Source organism: Anas platyrhynchos, chromosome 16 (genome assembly GCF_047663525.1).
Source record: "Anas platyrhynchos isolate ZD024472 breed Pekin duck chromosome 16, IASCAAS_PekinDuck_T2T, whole genome shotgun sequence".
Lineage (NCBI taxonomy): Eukaryota > Metazoa > Chordata > Aves > Anseriformes > Anatidae > Anas > Anas platyrhynchos.
This window is the reverse complement of record NC_092602.1, coordinates 9,828,378-9,849,574: the sequence shown is the minus strand read 5'-3', so window position 1 is coordinate 9,849,574 and position 21,197 is coordinate 9,828,378. Positions and strand designations below refer to the sequence as shown.

General features: G+C 44.0%; 1 protein-coding gene across 9 annotated transcripts in view; it reads left to right on the top strand.

Annotated features, from left to right (window-relative positions):
- HIC2 (HIC ZBTB transcriptional repressor 2) overlaps positions 1-21,197 on the top strand; it is an 81,423-nt gene that overhangs the window by 37,937 nt on the left and 22,289 nt on the right. For 3 of the 9 annotated variants that reach the window (XM_027470273.3, XM_072024261.1, XM_027470272.3), the window contains exon 2: positions 3,956-4,025. The exons of the other annotated variants lie outside the window; for them this stretch is intronic. The gene's annotated coding sequence lies outside the window, so the exon portion shown is untranslated. The remainder of the gene's footprint in view (positions 1-3,955; positions 4,026-21,197) is intronic. 9 annotated transcript variants of the gene reach the window in all.

The following is a 21,197-nucleotide window of genomic DNA, read 5'->3' as shown; positions in this document are numbered from 1 at the left end:
TGCACTGATGTTCATGAATAGGTTTCTCTTCTTTTTTCTTCTTTTTTTTTTTTTTTTTTAACTTGTGAATTTCCATCTACGAAGAGTCTTTAATTTCATTTTTTCTCCCCAGTTTGGGATGAGAGCAAATGTTGAAATACTGGAATTTCTTCCTTCCTGGGCAGGAGGCAGCTGATGAATATGAGCAGCCAGTCTGAGGGTTAGGACAGCTGCCTGAAGCCTTGCACACTGGAGCGGTGAAGGTGATGGGGGGGCAGATACAGAGAGGTGATGGAGGGGGGCGGGCAGGCAGAAGGCAGGCAGTAGGAGACAGGAACGAGAAGTAGCAATGAGGGCAAGAACAGAAGAGAAAGGAGAGAGCAGAAATTTCTATGTAGGTCCCTGGGCCCTAGGAGCGGCTGCATTTTTGTACTGTTGTGCTGCTGGCCGTGCCTAGCACAGCACCTTCTGTTTTGCTGGGCGACCAGCAGAAACGCAAGCTGGTGCTGCACCGAGGGCTCCATCCGAGAGAGCTTGAGGCTTATCTGAGAGAGGGCAGAGCGGGGTGAGGTGGAGACCTGAGGTTCACCCCAGCGCACAACCAGGCTGCGCTGTGCAGTTTCACTTCTGCTCACTGCGCGGTTGAGCTCTTCCACATTAATCGAACAGGGGTGAAAGCAGGGCTAGAAGTTGAACATTTCTCACGGCACGGAAGCCCTCGTGAGCTACAGAATCTCTGTGCCACTAATTTTTATTTTTATTTTTCCAAAGAGAAAGAACAGGAATATTCCTCTGTGGTGTGACTGGGAAGGAGCACCAGTTACTGTTCCTAACCTACTGCACAGTGTTTATAGTGTTTATTATGCTGATGCTTTTATTATTTAACAAGTTTCTTAACTTTTTTTTTTTTTTAAGTATACCAAATTGATACACTCCATCCATCAGCAATGCCCTCCAGGAATGAGTAGCTAATTAGAGAGCAGGACTTGTGAAAAGACAAACCTGGGTTATGCACAGAACAGGTTTCTCCAGTATTTATTGCCTACATTACTGGCCAAGCTTCCTTGTAAGTAATAGTCAAATAATCGGCCTGGGTCCTTTTGTGAATGGCTTGAGTCTGTGTGGTCTTCCTTTGTTAGAACAGCTCATGGGTTCTGAAAGCTCCTGCACCCCCTGTTCTGAACAGCAGAGCCTGGTGGCACCAGCTGCTTCTGCCTGGAACAAACATTTGCATGTGACATTAAAAAAAAAAGAGCCAATTTAAAAAATGTATTTGCTTTTCCTTATCCCCTCATTTTTCAGGCCTCCTTAGAACTCTGGAAATATTTAAAAGATGAATATATTTAGCTTTTGCTACAAGCATCTTTTAAACAAGTAAAGCTTGAAGAGGAAAGAGAAATCTTCCCTTCAGAAATAAAGCAGCAGCCAGTGTTTGGAAATATTTTAACAATAGACCATATGGGAGTCCCAAACTATTAAGCTTTATTATTCAGAAGGCGGAAAATGTGGTTTGATATTCAATTGATATACAGCATAAATGAGAGCCACAAACTCGGCTCCCTTGAGCTGGGATTCAGATGTTCTCTTGAATATAATAACTAACGCTTTGGCCTAGTTCCACAGAATGCATCCAGCCTGCTGATCACAAGCCAAGAAACTGGAGGCTTTTTTTTTTTCCTTCCTCTCTCTTCTCCAAAGTACTTTCCTCTCCTGCCAGCGTGAGCTTTTGGCCTGAATATAAATCTCCTGATATTAGATGTGTATAGAAAATGGGGAGGATGCTAGTAGTGCACAGCAGTGGAGCTGCGTGTGTGTGCGTGTGTGTTTGTTTTTCCTCTGCTTTAATGATAATAAGGTTTTCCTTCTGTGATATACTGTCAGGGGATTATGTCGGTCATCCTAGGTGGGAGCTTCTTTGTTCCTGTTTCACTGTTTGTTTCTTATTGCTGTGGGAGCAGGTGAACATCTTTTGGGGTTACTGTGAAGTAGTGCCAGAGACCATGAGAGTGTGGAATTTGTTGGATAGAGAGACTGGAAGTGGTTTCAGTTTCTCTCTTTTTTTTTCTTTCCTGATCTGACTTGCATATATTTATAATTGCCCTTTCCCATTTGTATCAGGTCTCTCTTAAATTTCTGTCCTATAGGGAAAAGAGACCATAAAAGTTGCCTATAAAACAATACATATGTGGACTAAGATTGCCGGTGTGCAAAGGGAGACTGCAAGTTACGCAGATCCCGCGACCAAGTAATTGCAGGCTGGGTCACCTGCTATTTTTTGACATAGGATCCCTGATTCACCCAGTGTACGGGATGGACCAGCTCTGTCAGTGTGGATGTGGGAGGTGTGGGATAAACAAGGAATTGCAGGGATACAAAAAAATTGGTCTGGTGGATCTGGCAGTTGAACGCTGCCCTGAAATACTGAGTGCCGTGCCCGTCTTTGTCAGAGTTCCTTGAGATGCCAGCGTTGTCCTTGCAAATGGCTGAACTCTGGCCACTGACACTTTCTGCCTGGGCATGGGCTTCTGGCATAGGAAATTGTGCAGAGGGTCAAAGTGGGAAGTGCTGTTTATCCCCGGAGTTGGTGGGTAAAGTGACAACAGCATGAGGGTGGACCCGAGAGCAGGGACTTCTTGGGCAATAAGGCAGCAGAGCTTCCTCCTGAGGCCACAGTTCCCAGGAGAGGTGCCAATGTGCTGGGGCCCCACTTACAGAACAATACCTAGCACCAGCTGAAGAACTGGCTGTGATGCTTGACAGCTGGGTAAACCAAGTCATACCCTGACAGCCTAGATGCAGCCTTAACAGAGTAGTGTTTTGTTTCTGTTCCTTCCCTGTACATGTAATGGATCTGAATATGTTTCAAGTGGTAGATGTTCTCATGGTTTGTGCTGTAGGACTTGATGAGTATTTCTGAGTACCGCTCTACCCAATTTTGTAGCTGTTGTCCTCGCTATGTTGGGTCCTCTCTTTTCCAGCCTCTCAGAATCTGTTATCAAGCAGAGTTCTCTATGGATCTGCGATTTCCCCTGAGCTGGCTGGAAGGCTCCAGCATTAAGCTATTTGGCACTTTTCTCTATAAATGTGATGAGCCCAAGGAAAAGTCTTTCACTTTACGTTTAAGTCCAGGAATGCCTGTAATACAGAACACTAGAGAGAATATAAATTATGCAGTCTGAATGTGAAGTTCAGTTTTGGCTTCTGTCTTTCTTCCATTTCTCCTCTCAGTTGTTCATGATAGCTGAAATTTTCCATGTTTTTGTCTCAACCCACACACAAATTTTTTCCTTTGGGGAAAACTGGAGCAAAATCAATTTTAGTGCAATTTTTCAAGCCTCTTTGACTTGCACCTACATCTGTTTGGTGTGGGGGAGTGGAATTTTATCATAAAACGTTTGATTTATTTAATGTATTCAATAAGCATCCAAGATGTGCCAGGTACTTTCTCAGCCCTTTTTGGATGAGAAATCTTGCAAGCTAAGAACTTAATAAACAAAGAAGCTACAGAACTCAGAATTTCCCTGCTGTTAAAGTGTCCATATATCTAAGGAATAAACCAAGTTTGAACAAGGCAGTCGCAAAGACTTCTAAGTTACAAAATATCACACGCAGTACCGATGAGATCTAACATTAAAGGAACAACTATTTTTAAACCTATTTCTTGATCCTGTAAACTGCCCAAGGTACAACAAACTCAGCTGAGATGGGTCCACGCAGCAGCTCTACTCTCATTGCAGCTAGGAGTCTGTTTTTATTGACGAACCCATCACACTGACTGTATGATAATGTACTAACTAAGGGCACATTTACACAGGGTCACTGATTCAGACCAAGGTAAGTTACAAATCTGAGTAGAAGAGCTGTTCCCAGTTAACTTCATAATCCTACCGAAGAGGTGATTGGGAATAAGGAATAGCTATTCTGGAATAATCCCTTTTTAAGACAAACCCTTACTCTTTCTATAATTGTATTCTAGGAAGCTATTCTGTACTGAATCAGCATGGGATAGAGTGCCTAGAAGACGTTCAGACCAAGCACAGCTAGCGGTGAGTGGGGCAATGTGCACTGGGATGCCCTATAGCAACTATTATGAGTGAGCAGAAGAATAGCAAAATAGGTTGCCTGTGCATCTTTCTAGAAGGCAACTGGGAGTATTGTAACAAAGTCACTGTGCAAAGGCCTCTCACTTAGCAGGGATGAAATATTAGCTACCTGTCACTGTCTCAGCATTAACCCCATGTTATGGACAGAAAACATGTTTCAGCTCGTAACTGTCACAAGTGCATTAAATGCTGGGGTGTGGAAAGGACTTGTATGCTTTTTTCCTTGTGTATATTTACAGTGATATGTGGGGAGCAATCAATTTATCAAACCTGTCTGATTATTCAATAGTGGGGAAAGACAGTTGTTCAGAAGAAAACTATTGTTTCTAAGAGGGCCAGAAAGTAATATTAGATTTTAAAAATGCCTTTTTTTTTTTTTTCTTTTTTTTGTGGAGAACCTATGCCAACAAACTAATTAAAAAAAAAAAAAAAGAAGAAAAAAAAAGAAAACCCAATAACTTATAATGCCAAAGAAAATTTTCTTTTAACATGAAATTTTGTTCTTGACCTTGCTAAGAAGGATGGGCTGGAATATGGTGCTCTTGTACATTAATGCATTGTAGTTGTGATATAGTTGCTGTTAATTCATAATTCTCTTTTGGACTCCTGGAACTTGTCCCTCCCCATAAAATGGAAGGTGGCAGGCTGGAGTGGAGAAGCTCCAACTGCAGCCCTTTGGATGTTAATCCACCCTGACTTTCTTAAGCCTCCTACTTAAACCATTATCTTAATGAATCACCACTGCTGCTATCTTCAGTGCTACATAGGAACATGCAAATTTTAAACAGCCTGGGGGAAAGACCTTTTTGTCTGTAAAGTGCTCTGATACTTGCATTTAGATGTTGCCATGATAGGTACCTTGGATACTACTTTCTGCCTAACCCCATGGATAGATCATGGGCTCTGTGTATCCCGGGTGCGTGCTGCTAGGCAGCTCTCAGGGCTTGCCTCTGAGAGGAGATGGATGGGATTCTGCTGCTGACTGTAAGAAGCAGCTTTGCTCAGGCAGATGAAGCCAGATCACTGTGCAGGTTTGTCATTTATTTAACTGCCCGTTGGCTATCCTTTTATTTAGTTACAAGATGATGAATAGTTAAGGGACCAGGGATGGGGGTCCTTCATCAGCTCTGCAGCTGCCATTGTAACTTTGAGGCAAGTTTCTCCACCCCATACTTGATTTTTTTTCCCAGCACAAATAAATATGCCATGCAAATGTTCATATACCAACTAAATTTTCTCCCAGATAGATGAAGAAGGGAAGGAAATTTGATACAGCAGAAAAATTACCAGCTTGCAAGAAAATCTTAAGAGCATTTCTTTGAAGAAAAAATGAACATAGTAAAGCCACTGCAAAATGCCTCCAAAACTTTCATCGTTGTGTTGTCCAAATGTTTTACTTGCAGAGTCAGCTTGGCTAGGCATTGAGCTTTCCCTCTGCCAGCTCCTCTAGATGACCACTCGAGAAATGTTTCCTTATAGACAGTGGGTATGGAAAGGGAGCAATGTACAGATGGCAAATCCTTATGGCTATTTTCAATATACATTGAAAGGCTTGATTCGCTTATCCATTAAACCAAGAACAGGGGAAGCCATTTTATGCAAATGTTCTGGATGATAAGAAGGACTCATCTCAAATTGCACACTAAATTCACCCACAGTCCTCTTTTTGTGGCTTAGAAAAGCCCATTCCCTTCCAGCAGTAATAGTTCTGCTTCTGGAACAATGACACCGGGTGAACAGAGATTCTAGAGTCTCTCCTGGAAGAGGACCCTATTAACAGAACTCACATGCATTTTCTGCAATAACATGATGAATTGTCAAGTCCTGCTGGGAGAGTCACACCCACAAGAGGCCAGAACATCTATCTCCAGGAGGGCATCCTCATTCTTCTCAGCCAAATCTTCTCCAAAACCAGTTGAGCTGGAACTAGATGTTTTTCAGCTATGAAGAAATGTGTTTTCTTGGCTCATGCTAAAGCTAAATAACATGTCCTTAATCAGTTACCAAAGAATGGGGATGTGAGCAAACTGCACATACTGACTTTTTGCAGCTGAAAGCCTGGACAGAAGTCCAAAGTGAGGCAGGAGATGTTTCCTTACCGGTTTGTGCACACCTTCCTAGATAGCAGCAAGTAACTAATCCCGTGACTCAAACTTCAGAAAATCCTTACAAAGAGTAGAAATTTCAGAAGAAATACCAGAAGTGATGTGTGTGTCTGCGTGTGTATAAACACATGTATGTCTTTCAAAAGAGAGAGAAAGGAAACGGCTAACATTTGAGCCTGAGTGCAAAACTTAAATGCAACTTTATCTCATTCCAGCCTTGGAAAGCACTGGTGATGGGTGTGGGCAGGTCTCTGGCTGACTTTCTGAATTGCCTCTGTCAGAGTTCCAGCAAGGGATTTGCTGGAATTTCTCATCCCATTGAGTAAAAGTGATGTTCTGTCCCACGTTGGTTTCCTTCAGGCGCAGAAGGAAAGGGATTCTTCTCCCCAGTACTTAACACGTCCGATGTTATTTTTGCAGGCACTGTATGCAAAACATTCAGAAAATGAGATACCCAGAAGGAAAGTTTAGATCACAATTTGTTCAGCTGGCTGACAATATTCACCTAGCTTCTGGATGCTATCTGACGCTTCTGGGCACTGGTAGAATTCTGTCCATGTGCAAAGGTTGTCGTTTCAACCATTTATTCATTCAGATTGAGAGGTTTCTAACTGTGGAAGTAAAATGTGTTTCTGCTATTATTTTGTTCAGGTGTCTTGAGCTATCTTTGTTAACTACGTGTTCACAGCCGTCTGTTTGCTCAAATTACCTGCTCAGTTTTCTGCTCAGCTATGCTGAGATGCAGTGTTCCAGCTCGTAACTTTGTTTCGTGTTACCTTTCTCATGGTCCGTTACAATGCTTCCCAGAAATTCTGAAGCTGGGGTCAAACAAACTGTTCTGATGTTTCTCCCAGCATTCACGAATTTGGCAGGATTTGAGCTGCTACTAAGAAGCACGGAGAAATGGCAGCTGAGCACAGTGGCTGACAGAGCTGTCACGAACAAGTGATGCACGTGGCATTAGACAAGATTTTGATCTGCAAGCATATCTATCATTAATTTTAAGGGCTTTAGGAACCATGTAGAAGAGAGGGGAGATAAGCCAAGCAATTAAATGGAGCAGCTATATTTGGTGAAGCATGCCCCTCGGGATTAGCGGCGACTCATGAGGCAGCGTAGTGAACTGAGTGTGTTACAGTGCCAAGTCTGACTGATCCTTGCAGGACACTCATTAATATGGGAACACTTGGGAAACTTCTTAAAACTGAGGTATTTGCTGGGATGAGCTTATGGAAGTTTTGCCTGGGTTGGTCAGTATAGATTTTAATGCACCCGTGCTTCTTCCTGCCTGCTGGGGAGAACCACGTCCTTTCTGCTTCTCTGGCTTGTGGGACTTCCTCCTGGGTGTGCAGGTGAAAGAAGAAACTGAGCTTTGAGGAGCTGCAAACCGATGTGCTCATGGGAAAAGGGGAGAGCGGCAGGGATTTGAAAGCTGTGAGTGTCATAAGAGACAATCATCCTGGGAGAAACGGCTCTTTCTTGGGAGCAAGGAAAGGAACAGAGGAGTGGGAGATGGAAGAGAAGGGACCGCAGGTACTGCTCTGACCAGCGCGAGGCTGTCTGGGGCTTGTGCTGCAGCTGTGCTTTGGCTCAGAGCTCACTGCTCTGCTCCAGCTCTAAGCCCGGGGTAGCTGCAGTACCCGGCACACTGCAGGCCAGGAAATGGGGGGGGGAGGGAGTGTCATTTTGGTGTTTCAGTAGATATTTGGCAGTACGGGAGGAAATTACATTGTGAGTTAAGTATACACCAATGAAACAACCTGCAAATTTGCACCAAAGGTGAGCTTAAATTAGGAAGAAAAAAAAAAGTAAGTTTTAGCATTTTTGTTACTATTTGTTTTTAAGCAAGGTAAAGACGGCAAGGTTTGTTGGAAGGTCTTACATAAAACCAATTACCACAGCGGCAAAATCAGTTAAGGACTTGGGCTCAAAAGGTTTTTCTGGGTCTAAATGGGGGAAAAAATAACACACGTGTAGGTCATGTTTCATGTTTTAGCCTGTGGTGACAGAACGAGCTCAGTTTTGTGCTGTCCTTTCCTGGGGTCCTGGGACTGCCTGATGGCCACCTGGAGAGTGCCAAGCAAGCACCCTGTGAGCAGCCTCGGGCTCCTGCGGGGAGGAATCTAGCAGTATGCAGGTAGCCAGAACACCAGCATGGGTGGAGGGGCGGTGGTGGCAATTGTAAAAATCCACCTCTGCATAATAATCTAATTCTTTCAGACAAAGAAGGAAGAGAGCTTAACGTGAGCTGAGGGAAGTTAGTAAGCACCTCAGCTGTGGTGTCTCTGCAGATGATGACAGGGCTCTTCCCTCATGGTTCCGGAATGCCATTCTCCTCTCTCTTCATGCTGGAGCAGTGCTTTACAAATTACTTCTGCCTACTTTAATCCCCGTGTATTAAAAATAAGAAACAAAACAAAACCTAACCACAAACAAATCCCTATTTTTACTAGCTTGAATTGGGTAAAAAGTTTACAGATCTGCAGTGGCACTTGTTTGGAGATGAAAATGCTCATTCGCCATCCCAACAGGCTGCTTTAGAGCACTGGCTGAAGTGAGTCCCCAAAATCTTCTTACAGAGAGGCCATGGGCCAGCTGGGAGGAAATGCTACACTCCCTGAGTGATCAACAAGCTCTCTGGATGTTTACCCAAGCTGGTAAACCAAACAGAAACCATCAGTATGCTGCTGCGTAAATTCGTGGTGTGTCAGTGCCCTACACACTGTGCAGTTCTGACTGCCACCTCTCCAAGGCAGTGGTGGACTAGGGACGGTCCGGAGACCATCAAAGACGGGTCTCAAGTCAGTCAACAGGATTCCTCTCCTCACCATAGAAAGGAGATGACTTATTACAGAAATTGCAGCTGTTCTGTGCTGTCATGAACAGGGAGGGGAAGGGGAGGAGGGAGGGATTCTTCACAGTTCTTGTGTTGTCTTAACTAAACTGAATCAAATCAGGCAAAGACAGCACACACTGTCAAGCAGCAGTTACCACGTGAAACACATTGCCAAAGGGTGTTATGGATAGCAAAAGTCTAAACAGATGCAAAAATCGATGAAGGGCAGATAAGTTCTTATTAAAAGCGATGGCCTGGATGCAACCTCGGGATCAGAAAATCTTTAACAATTGCAGAGGGTATTAGAAGGGAAAAGACTGTCTGTGCTCTACCCTATTTCACTGCCTCTTTTTTTCCCACTTTTCTGGCTACTCCTGAAGAACAGATAGAAAGCTAGACCTTTGCTCTATTGTGATATGGCTATTTTTATAGTTCAAAAGTAGAAGGGAAACTAACTACACTGCAGTGCAGGGAACTAGTTTTGTCTTGCAGCCTGCAAGTACTGCATAGCACACCGAAATAAAGAGAATTAGGAGCCAAATGCCTCCTAATACCTTAAAAATCTGTTATGAAATGCTTCTGTAGCCTGCTTACTTCATTAAAACTCTGACTTAGCAAAAAGCTGACCGTCTTAATGAAGCAGTGAGTCACTACAATGTTTCTGGTTATTTTTCCCACCTCTGTGTTTCCTGCTAGGCAGTCAGCTTGCCTGATAATGCACCTAACGAGCTGGCTTAGGCATTTGAGCTCAAGTAGTAGTGACACCTTGGGCTGGAAGCTGAGGATGCTTTGGGAGCACAGCAGGGAGAGCAGCAGCAGCGAGCTGAGCAGGAGAAGCTAAAATCCCTTGCACATGTAGAAAAGCAGGAGAGTCTAATACAGAGCAGGGCGTCTCGTTGCGACTGCAGTGGCAACAGTCAGTTGGTATTTGGGAGGTGAAAAAATCAGTTTTACATTTTGCTAGACGACCGTACTGTAATACAGCAGTGCCTCCTGGCAGGGAAAGCAATGTAATGTAAAGCAATACAGCGTGGTAGAGCAGTTGGAGCGCTGTCAGGAGCTGAGTAGCTTGGAATGCTTCCACGTGAACTTGGGAGCAGGCGAGCTCACTGCAGCATGGCATTCCCCGGCTGAGGAGCACGGACTGCAGCGCGGGCATCAGCAGCGCATCTTACACACAGCGCAGGCCAGCTCTGTGGAGGAGGGCACCGGGAGGCTTTTCAAGGCAAAATAGCGAGTTGCTCTCTTCTCTCGGACTTTGTCTCTTCTTGGATGTTTGGTGGTTTCTTTTCCATGTTATGGAGCCCTTCGGAGTTTGCATGCCAGGCACCCCTGGGGCAAATGAGTTTGTACCTGTCAGCTGTCACTGCCTGCCACACCCGGGTACTCAAGGGCACAAGGTTGCCAAAGGTTTAGCAAAAAGCCAGGACTCCACAACACAGGCTGCAGGAAAGCTGCTGTGTCTGACCTGACTGGACAAACAAGGAAGTAATGACTTTTTTCAAAAACAGTTTATATTTCCAGAGGGCTTTGGAGCATGGCTTTTATTCCAATTTTTAGTTGTTGGACAAACTTAGCAAACTGACTTGTGGTTTTTAAGCCTCCCCCCTTTCCCTGTCCCCAGCATTCTCTTCCCCTTCAAATCCTCTGCCCGACTCCGTGTATTGCTACTATAAACTGCTCTGGACGATGGGTCCGGCTTCTTACTTGGAGCCTCTGGATGCTATTAACAAGTAATTGCTGGGGAAGCTTGTTTAAACATCAAAACAGAACATTATTTTTTAAATTGCCCTTTGAGGTGGCTAAAATGCTACTGAAAGATTACTTTCCTTTAATACCGAATAAGGGACTTTATTAAGAAAGGGAAATGGCATTCTCACTAGGGTATGTTGAAGAAGGGACGTGCAGCTGTACTCCCTCTGCTTGCCCCTAGCTCCATACCAGCAAACCACCCGATGTTTAGACAGAGGAGCAAGGAAGTTTTATGGCTCTACCTCTTCAACACATCAGGATTTTTTCAAAACTCTGTAAGAACTCAACACTTCATTCTCCGTGCTTGCTCCCTAGCCACCACTGAAATCCAGCAAAAAATGGATCAGTTACCCCGAGAGATTCTCTCAGTGGCCCAGCTCCACACAGGAGGGCTGTCCAGCAAGATGCAGACCAGGGCACTCTGTCTAATACCTGCTTCTCCTGCTATAATCACACCAGTCAGATTACTGCACGGCTAACCTGTGGTCACGGATGAGCTGCATCATTCTGAAACAGGGCTCACTACAGGCATGCTGCACCTCTTGTGGTTAGGAGTGCTGTCAGATCGCTGAAGCACCGGAGGTCTCGTTCAAGCTGTGACTGAGGTGTGCTCCGTCCATGCACTGAGTCACTGGGAGCCCACCAGCAGCCCCTGGCTGGTCAGGTGAAGCCTGCATTTCTTTCACATACTGATAGCTGTTAGCAAAGACTTCCTCACGAGATCAGTGTCTTCTGACTCCAGGAACAAGTGGTTCACTTTGCTTTGACATTTATGCAGTTGCAGGGACACAGTAAATGTATTGACTTTTTAATCTGGTTTTGCCGAGGCGTTTCTTTTCATTTCAGTCTACTTAATGCAGTAAAGGATTTCATTCAAAGCTGAGAAACCAATGAAAGCTTAAGAAAATTGGGATGTTTGTTTTCCTTTTCTAAGTTGGTGAATAAGGACTAGGTATAATGGGAGGCAAATATCAGCTAGCTCTACATTTTGAAGGACGAGGAAATGGGAATTCAGTTTTACATCATCAGCTACAGCTCACTTCTCCTTAATAAATCAGTTTGTTTTAAATGTTAAACATGTTCTGACTTAAATGCCTGATAAGGAAATGAGGTCAGAAAATTCTCAATGATTGGTTATTTTTTTGAGTATTCAGGCAGCATAATTCAAATGAAAAAAAAATAAAATGTCTAACAAATGTCATTGGCTATTTATTAAAATAATAAAAAAGAGGGAAAATGTCAGTTGGATAAATACCTGTAAAATAAAATAAATGTTTGAACTGGAGATTGTGCATCCCTCCAGTTAGCAAAAAAAATAATACCAAATTGAGAGCAGGCTACATTTAGATGTAAATTAAAATGGCTTAGCAGTTACCAGCCACTGATCATCCTTTACAGAAACAACATGAGCATAAATGTAAAACAAGATTAAAATTGGTAGCTTTAGATGACTTTGTTTTCAATCTACCCTTCCCTCACCATAGGACACTATTTGAAAAAAGGAGTAAGTAAAAGCACCTTAACTGCTGGCATGGCATTGCCACGGCTTTTCCTGTATGGGCTGTGATGTGACAGATAAAGGAACTCCCTCTGTGTGTGCATGGAGTAAGTCAATAACCTCACTCTCTCGTCCCCTTCTTCTCCCCTTCCTCTTCCTCTCATCTCCACTACCACGCCCAAATATCAAAATGGGCCACTGGATTGTAAATTTGTCATGTACATACTTCTCAAGGTGTGTGAGCTGCCTCTGGAGATAAGTGCATCTGGCCTCCTGTTCTCCTGTCTTCTCTATGTTTGATACAAACTTCAAGGCAGCCCCAGAGAGGTTTTCCTTATTTTACTACTGGTCACATGTTTGGTACTGTAACTTCTGAAAATTAAAATTAATTATGACCTTAGAGGCAGACAGTCCAACGGTGAAATAGCTTGTAATTTATTTGAACTCTGAAATTCTGCTGGTTAAAACTGTGTAAAACTTTCCAATAATTTGTTTATATATTTCAAGAAAAAAACACCTTAATTATTACTCTGGTTCCTCAATAAAAAAGGATAGCTATCTGGTTAATCATGGCTATGCACTAGATCACTAATTTTCTTCTTAATGAGTGGGATTTTTGCCATTTTCCCCTGTAAAACTTCTTCAATTATATAATGCCAGCATTTGGTTTAAAGGGACGCTGTCTAGGATTTTCTGCCCCAAGACAGGCATGTCATGAAATAGCTGTAGGTTGGTGAAGAGCCTCTCTTGGATTAAACGCTTGCAAGTACTGACAAGAGTGAGAGTTGAGCATTTGGATGGAGGCCTGTACAGAGGCTCATGGACAGCTCTGTTCTCAGCTACTCCTACTTGAAGTGAGCTATTTTGTTGCTCTCTTACCAAGAAATTCAAACTTCCCGAGCCTTCAGAGAAAATGAGTGCTGCTGCCTCCCCACGGGAACACAGCTTTACCTGGCTGTATGTAGAGCTTGCTGAGAAGGCCTGGTTTTCTCAAAGTCTGAATTTTTATCTGTAGAAAAATGACATGAATGATTGCACTCCTGTACTACATGTGGGGAATTTCTTTAATGGTTTCTTAATTATTTGCTTCTGCATTAGATGCATCATTAAAAATGAATGTTTCTCAATATGCACATCCCATATACTGCACAGATATAAAATACAGCTGGGCCTCCATTTGTCTGCTGGGGACACAGACCTGCCCTTGTGATTTGGTTTCAAGTTGCTTGAGAAAGACATGGCAGCGTATATTCTAAGATGACAGATGTGAAGAGTTAAGTGCTCTTACCAGGCTGGCTGCTAACTGGCCAGGAAGTCACTAACACTGCGATCACCAAAGTAGAAATAAAAATGTAAAGATATTAAATCTTGGCTATGGGAAACTGCTCAACATTCGAACTCCTCTTGTCTGAGAACATGGGGTGGCATTTGTAACAGATGCTTGTCTGGTAATCAAAGCCCCGGTGTAATAAATAGTTGGTTTAAGAGTAAGAGTTCACCTGGCGGTTAATGCTGATTTTTATGGTTATGGACTTGAGACCTCCTGAAAATGAGAAATGACAGCAGTAAGAACTGTACATGTTTCTAGGGTTAGATAGATTTGGCGGTTTGGGGTTTCTGCTTATTTGTCTAAGAATGAAGTATCATGGCATGACCTCATTCTGGGATTCATTTGACCAGGGGCGGCCAGTGGGCTGAAGGTATGACTGGGACGTAGGGTATGTGAGAATTTCTCTTTGCTTCCAACCTGTGCTGGACTGATGAGTTAGGCACACTGAACCCTCTGTGTCACCCAGCCCTCGAGGCATTCTGGTGGCCTGAAAAAGTTCTACCTACGCCACTTCTGAGGAACGTTTAGTTTGGCACTGCCTCCACCGCTGCCAGCTGCTCACACGGCCCGGGGCCATTTATCGTAGGGATGAGCAGACAAACCTGATGTGTGCTCAAACCTGGAAATCTGAATTAATTAACCAGTGGAATAATTTATGGATGTGGTAGATTCCTCATAAATTAGACTTTTCTTTAAGATCGGTGCGTGCACTCTCACTCGTGCACTCTCTCCTATAAGGTGCTGCCTGAATATAAGAATTCCCTGCTGGAAATGAAGGGAATGAAGGAAGAATAAGGCAGGAGGGCCCTGCAGGGCTCTGCAGTCCTCCACCTCTGAGCCCATGACGCTGGTCAGCAGCTTCTTGCCTCCATCAGTGCTCAGTCTCCTTGTCATGTACTGCACGATGCCCTTCATGAGATGGGTGGCATGGGAGCAGTTCTTTATGCTCAATACTTCTGTGCTGCGATGCAGAGCTGTAGCAAAACCAAGCAGCTCTTCTCTTTTTATTATCTGTGCCAAGCACAAAGACGTGATACAAAAAGTGCCATTAATGCATTTTCTGCCCCCAGAATTTTCTTGCTGGCTTTTGCAGCCACTTAGGCCAGCAAGGCCTAGTGATGAATTAGGCTGAAATTGCCACGGGGTGTCTGTTCCTGCACTGACTTGAAGAGATGTGTGAGGCTCGCTCTCCTTTGTCCTTCCTTCATCCTGTGCTAGCCATATCTGTCTTGTGCCCTGTCAGCATTTTCTGCTTAGGAATGGCTGAGTGGACTTTGCTTTGTTAGCCATGCATCTTTTTTTAGTTAAAGGAGATCTCCAGAGTGTCTGTTTGGCATAAATCAGTTGAGAATTTGCTGGTAGTAAGGGCAGAGGAGGGAAAAAAGAGAATTCTTGGAGCCCTCTGCTCACCGTCACTTGGCAGCGCCTCGTCATTGCTCTTGGAGGAGTCTCTCGCCCGTCCCTGGATTGATCCAGCCCCTCGAGCACAAATGCTGTGAAGCTGCAGGCCCGGGGTCGCTGTCTGTCTCCGAAAAGTCACGTGGAGAGGGCCCCGCGTGGTATGGAGAGCGGCTCCCCCCGTGCGAGGAGTTACAGGATACCGCTGGGGGTAGCTCCAGCTGGTATGCACTGGTACTAATATAATCCCCCAGGACTGTGTCCATGAGACACAAGTGTGACATGTGAGGTATTTAAGGAGACACACCTGTTCTAGGCACAGGCCCGGGCACTGCATGCTTTGGAAATGGGAGGTTTTGGTGGAGCAGGAAAGACTCCTATTTCATCCACAGGAGGGCTTTCCTTTCTTCTTTCTCCCCAGCCTCACAGTATTTTATAATTTCCTAATATCACGCAGTTTTGTGGCCTTGTAGCACTGGGCTGTTTCAAAGGCCAGGCTAGCGTTTTGCATTTGAACTTTTTTTACCTTTGTGTGATTCCAGAGTGATTAGCACGCGAGAACAGCTTCTGGACTGAGTGATGGTTTGGGTGTAACTGCTCCCAAGAAAGGGCAGAGAATTTGGAGAATGCCATCTATGTGTGGGGCTGGGTTTTTGAGTCCTTTAGATGATTTAGATTTTATGCTGTGTTTACCTGTATTTTTATTATAAGACCTCTCTCTTGCAATTTGGAGCAGTACAACACATAAGTGATATCAATTTACCAAATTTTGTACAAAAATATGTCATCCCTTTGCTTTGAAACCTTTGAGTGTCTTTCTCTCTTCTGCCCTACTGCCCCCATCCCCAAAACTGTGAATGGCTACTTTCCACGGAGAGAAAAAAAAGCCAGCAAATGCGAAATAAATCTCATGGTTGTGTATTATAAAGAAATTAAATGGCTTAGATTTTTATCTCTCTTTTTAAAGTTAATTTGACATTTATTTGGCAGAAGTTTTTCATCATTGAAAAAGGGATGTATTAAGGTGGAGAAAAAAAAGTTGCAGTTTGCTGTATGACTTGATTTTATCTGTTGTTTTGGTGGGTTTTTTTCAGTCTTTCAAGTAGAATGGAATTTTTTATCAAATTTCTTTTCATGTGCTTTTTTGGATGTCAGTGTGGAATCTCCTAGTTTGCCTTGGTCCCACTCTGTATGACACTTCTCTTCATGGATTCCTGCTCTTGTTGGTGTGGGACAGCTTCTAGGAATGGGGCCAAGATTTCTCTTGTACCTGATTGTTATGTGAAAATAGTAGCAACTGTCTTTCCCTCCCATACTTTTTAATAGAATTTCCCAATAAATATCCAATATTTAGTTGTTTTTAGAACTAATAATGGCTGGCAGAAATACAGGAGAGAAGGTGAGAGGTACGTTTTATTTCAGGACTTGGTTAGTTTGGGCTGTTAGGTATTGAGGTGGGAGGTGGTTATTATCCCCTTCCATAAAAGCTTTGAATTCTGAGCACGGTGGTAGAATAACCAGACCCTGAGGGGACAACAAATTCTCCTTTTCATATATGAAATGTTGTTGGCAAGGGAGAAGACCCCGGGACTGGAGATTCCTCAGCTCCAGCCTCACCTGGCCCATGGGGCAGTCCCAGAGTGAGCAGGTCACTGACCCTTATGGCACAGGGACATCTGGAATCTTGTTGATCCTCTTCTGAAAGGTGGCTGCAGTGTGGCTAGAGCCTCCCTAGCTGCATGGGTGAGCAGAGCTGCTGACCAAAACCCACGGCACTCTTCAGTCCCTGCACGCTGGTATTCCCCGTTTGGCCAGCCCCAAAGCCTCAAGTCCGTTTTCTTCCTTGTGGGCAGATACTGGTTTCAGTCTTGTGCAGACACATTTTTGTATGGATTAATGTGAAAATACCTTTGATCATGACACTAAGAAGCAAAATATCTCGTTGTAAGGGAAGCATTATCCTCGGCTGGGTGTGGTGCCCCCCAGACCTGGCTGAGCTCTGTATCTCTGCACATCACTACATTTTGTGGCATGGACACAGCCTACTGTAGACACGGCCCCACTGTCCCTGCTGGCTGGTAATGGTGGGCTCTCTCCCACCCCTGTCCCCACTGAATTCCCACAGTTAATCAACTTCCAACCAAAAACTGGGGAGACTTACTCTGTTTTCTCTCTTTTTTCTGTTTTTTGTTTTTTGGTTCCTTAACTGCACCCCACTGCAAAATGTCCCTGCTCGGTTGTTTCCAAATGCTAGCATCTCTAGGGAAGGGGTTATAAATTGCTAATTTAAAGCCTGCAACAGGATAATTAACTAACCAGTTTGATGTAAATGGCTTAATGGGGCTTTACTAGCCCCTTTGAACTTAAAGTAGCACTAAAAAGTAAACTGTAAATACCTTCAAGGAAAGTACTGGCATGCTTGAATGTGGGGCTGCTTCGTTTTAAGGAGCAAGCCTGTTCGACTTGCCAGGAATCTGGTGTCCTGTGTGACAGCAGACATGTCAAGGGGGTGAGGGGACCGACCAGGCACCCCTTTGGGAAGGCTCTGCAACTGCTCTAGTTCTTCAGGAAGTGCATAAACTCTGATATATCAGGCTTTCAAACCTGCCCTGCCTGCTTTGGAAAATGTAAATCACAACCTCTGTTTAAATGCAACTGTAATGAATTTCATCAGGATTGAAGAAAAAAAAAAAACCCTGAGGGGGAGGCAGCTACTAGAGTCCACCCTAATTTTCCTGGAGTTGTATTTGCATTAAGGTCTTTTGGCAAGTCCAGGCAGAAACGCGCATTACATTTTGTTTCAGAAGCCCTTGTTACCCACTAAATCTGCTGAGACAACGTACTGCAGCCCTGCAGCAGCTTTCAGTTTCTGATGCATCTTGGGGACTTTTGGGAGAACCTCTAAATGTTCATCCTTGCCGGGCTGCTACAAAATTCCAAGGGAGGAAGGCAGCAATTATTAAGCATCTAGAAATGAAGCTTATTTTAAAGGAGGAGCATCTCTCATTGCTAGGCATTGATCTTCTCACTGGAGTGTCAGAGAGGAGAACTTCAGGCCCAAAGGCAGGCAGGAGTATTCGCCTCTGTCCTTCTCTTTGATGGGAGAGAAGCTTCTCCTGGTCCAGGGTGCTGCTCGGATCCATCTTTTCATTGCACATGCACCATGCAGTGCCAGAAAAATTGTCACCACCTTCCTCGTCTTCATTGTTCCTCTGTCTCCCCACCATATTCCACCTATTGCCAGCAGCTTTCCTGGATAGGGGAGGATGCTTTGGAGTTTGAAGCACGATCCTCAATTACTTTTGTGACCTCTGACATATGGGATTTGGCTTTACAGCCAGTTTTGCTGATGAGTGTTCCTGGTCCTTGGCTGTGCTTTCCTGCCTGCTCAGCTGCACTACAGTGGAAGACCGTGGGGTGTATGGCTGAGCCAGACCAGGCTCGACGTGGCAGGAGGGTAAGACCTAACCTTTACAGTGGCCTCCTTGATTTGGATGGCCTAAAACAGATCATGATGCCTCATCATTTACAGTAATAGGTTTTATTTTTTTTTTCCTGAGCTGCAAAATGAGGAAATAATGTACCTGTCTTTCCCACTGGCAATGTTAATGCTGGCTTTAAAAAAAACAAAGGTGAAAGTAGGGTGGGCAATGATATAGGAGTGTTACATCTTATCCTACAAAGCATGCCTGACGCAGGATTCAGCTCTGCACTCTGATCCTGCAGGTGTTGATGGGCCCGTTACGTGCAAAGACCAACATGCTCTGCTGTCCTTTGGAGGAAGAGCTGTGCCATGGCACGTCTTTGCCCCTGCACGCTGCCTGAAGCCGTGGCACTACCTGCGTGCTGCGTGTGGGTGGGAGCAGTGCGGGATTCACGCGGGGTTGGTTGTGTGAGCAGGGATCTGACAGCAGAGCGTGCCCAGCTGCCTGTGCGAGGCTGTAGCTGTTAATCCTTTGCTTTTATGAGCACTAACCTAGATCACATATTTAAAAATAAATAAATTAAAAATGCATGTGCTACCGGAGAGAGAGACTTGCAAGCAGGAGAGCCCTGTACACACGCAGTGCTGACGGCTGGAGACTCCCTAAAGAAACGCCAGAACACCTTAGCATGCCAGCATTGATATCTTGGCATCTGACTGGGAAATGCAAATCCTCAATCTTAATCCATCATTCCCACACGCTGACTTGTATCCAAGGGGAGCTTCTGTGAAGCTTGTTATTCCCATATAACTTCAGCTATTTCTTTGCTTCCCAGCACCACCCCACCATGTGTCCAACTGAGCGTGGTGTCTTCCAGGCCTTTTATGGCAGATCTTTTGGATTTGTTTCTCTCATGGGAAGGCAAAAGGGCATTGAGTGAGCATGTGTGGCAGGAGGAGCAAACCCTGTGTTTGGAGGGGGGGTGTTATCAAGAAGCTTTTCTAATTTTTACCTCCCTGACGATCTATTTAGAATTTTTGTATTCCTTGGTCAGTCCTTTAGATATTATGATCAATTAAAAAATAAATGAACAAAAAAGCTTTTTCAGATGAGGAAAACAAAAATGCAGATAAAGAAAAAAGTGTCTTGTAATAATCACCCTCTTTCAAATGAGAGACAGTCTGAGTTGGGGATTCTTTCTGAAGCTCTGGTGTGCTTTACACAACTTCTAATAACCATATTTTTGTCTCTTTACAATGGAAGTTTTATACAAATAGTGAAAGAATACATATAGGGAGAAAAAAATCTAGGAAGCCTAACAATTTTTACTGCACCTTTTCTACATTCATCCCAGTGCAACACCCAAACTCATCAGTTATTTGGGGGCAACTCAGTCAATTTTAGCACATTTTTTAGGCTTTTCTGGAGCTCTGCTTATGTCTCAGTGACCCGGTCTCTTCTGAAGGGGAAGTAGTATTTTCAAGATGGCAAAGCAGAATTTATTTTCTCAGCCATTTCACTATTTGTTATGAACAATTGTCTTCAAAAATACAACAAAACCAAACACAATCAACTCCCTTCCAATACACCTTTTGTTTCAAAACCCACCAAACCCGACACCCCTACTTGATTTGTTGGTTCAAGAGTAGCAGGGAAAATGTGAGCAGTAAACCCTGGCCCAGCACTTTCAGTGACTGCTGCTAGAGAGAGAACAAATCATGTGTAACAGTGCTTTCTTGACCTTTCCTCTGTTTTTAGAAACACAAAAAATTTCATCAGCACTTTCTGGCTACTACAAATAATAGAAAGTTGTGTGAAAATTAGAACATAATGAAGACAAATTTTAGAGTGGTGTCTGCTGCAGGGTCTTGGGTGTGTTCACTGAATTGCCTCCTACTTAGAGAGGCGTTGGAAAATCCAAGTCCTTTCCCAACATGTCAAAACCAACTTTTTCAAAGGATGCAGTAGTAGTGCCAAAGCACCTTGCCTGTTTGAAAGCAAATTCATAGCATTGGAACCCTCTCTGCTTGGGCCAGCATTCTCACACGCAGCTGGGCTGTATTAAATCAATTTGATGAATTACCATGTAACTTTTTTCTTCAGGCAGGTCCCTGCTATTTTTCCCCTGCAGAAGATGAAAAGGATTTTTATATTACATACCTTGTTTTAAGACTTTGATTGGAGTGGGTCTGTGTATGCAATGACTGGTCCTGGAAGGATCTGGGGATTTGGGATTATTGTCAGGCTTCTTACGTTGAGGTACCTGAGAGAGAAAGAACGTAAAAGCCATGTTAGCATCACAGTGGCCTTCCTACAAACGAACACAGTCTCTCTTAGACAACAGATGTTTTCCATGATGGAGGATCCTTATGGTAAGAAGGATGCCACCTATGCCACAAATTCAAGTTCTTTACAGGAGATGATTGTTGTTTGGGGATTTTGGAGTGCTTTCCCTGCTGCTAGAAAAGGTTTCTGCCAAGAAAAGGTTTGGAGAAGGGATCAGATTAACCCCAGATGGATTGACCTGATGGGTCAGAGAAAGTTGGATGGCATCAGAACACCCCTGTGTCTTACAAGGAAGATGAAGCACACCTCTTCTCAAATTCATGAGCTTTAGGACATGTGTGTTTTGGAGCACCTGCAGTGTGGCATAACAGTGCTACAATTTATTTAGCCCTCCTCCGGGACAGAACTGCATGTGGCTGAATAATGTGCAGCCAAGGGCCTGGGACTGAATGCAGCTAGATACTAGATACAGGTGTTTGGGAATG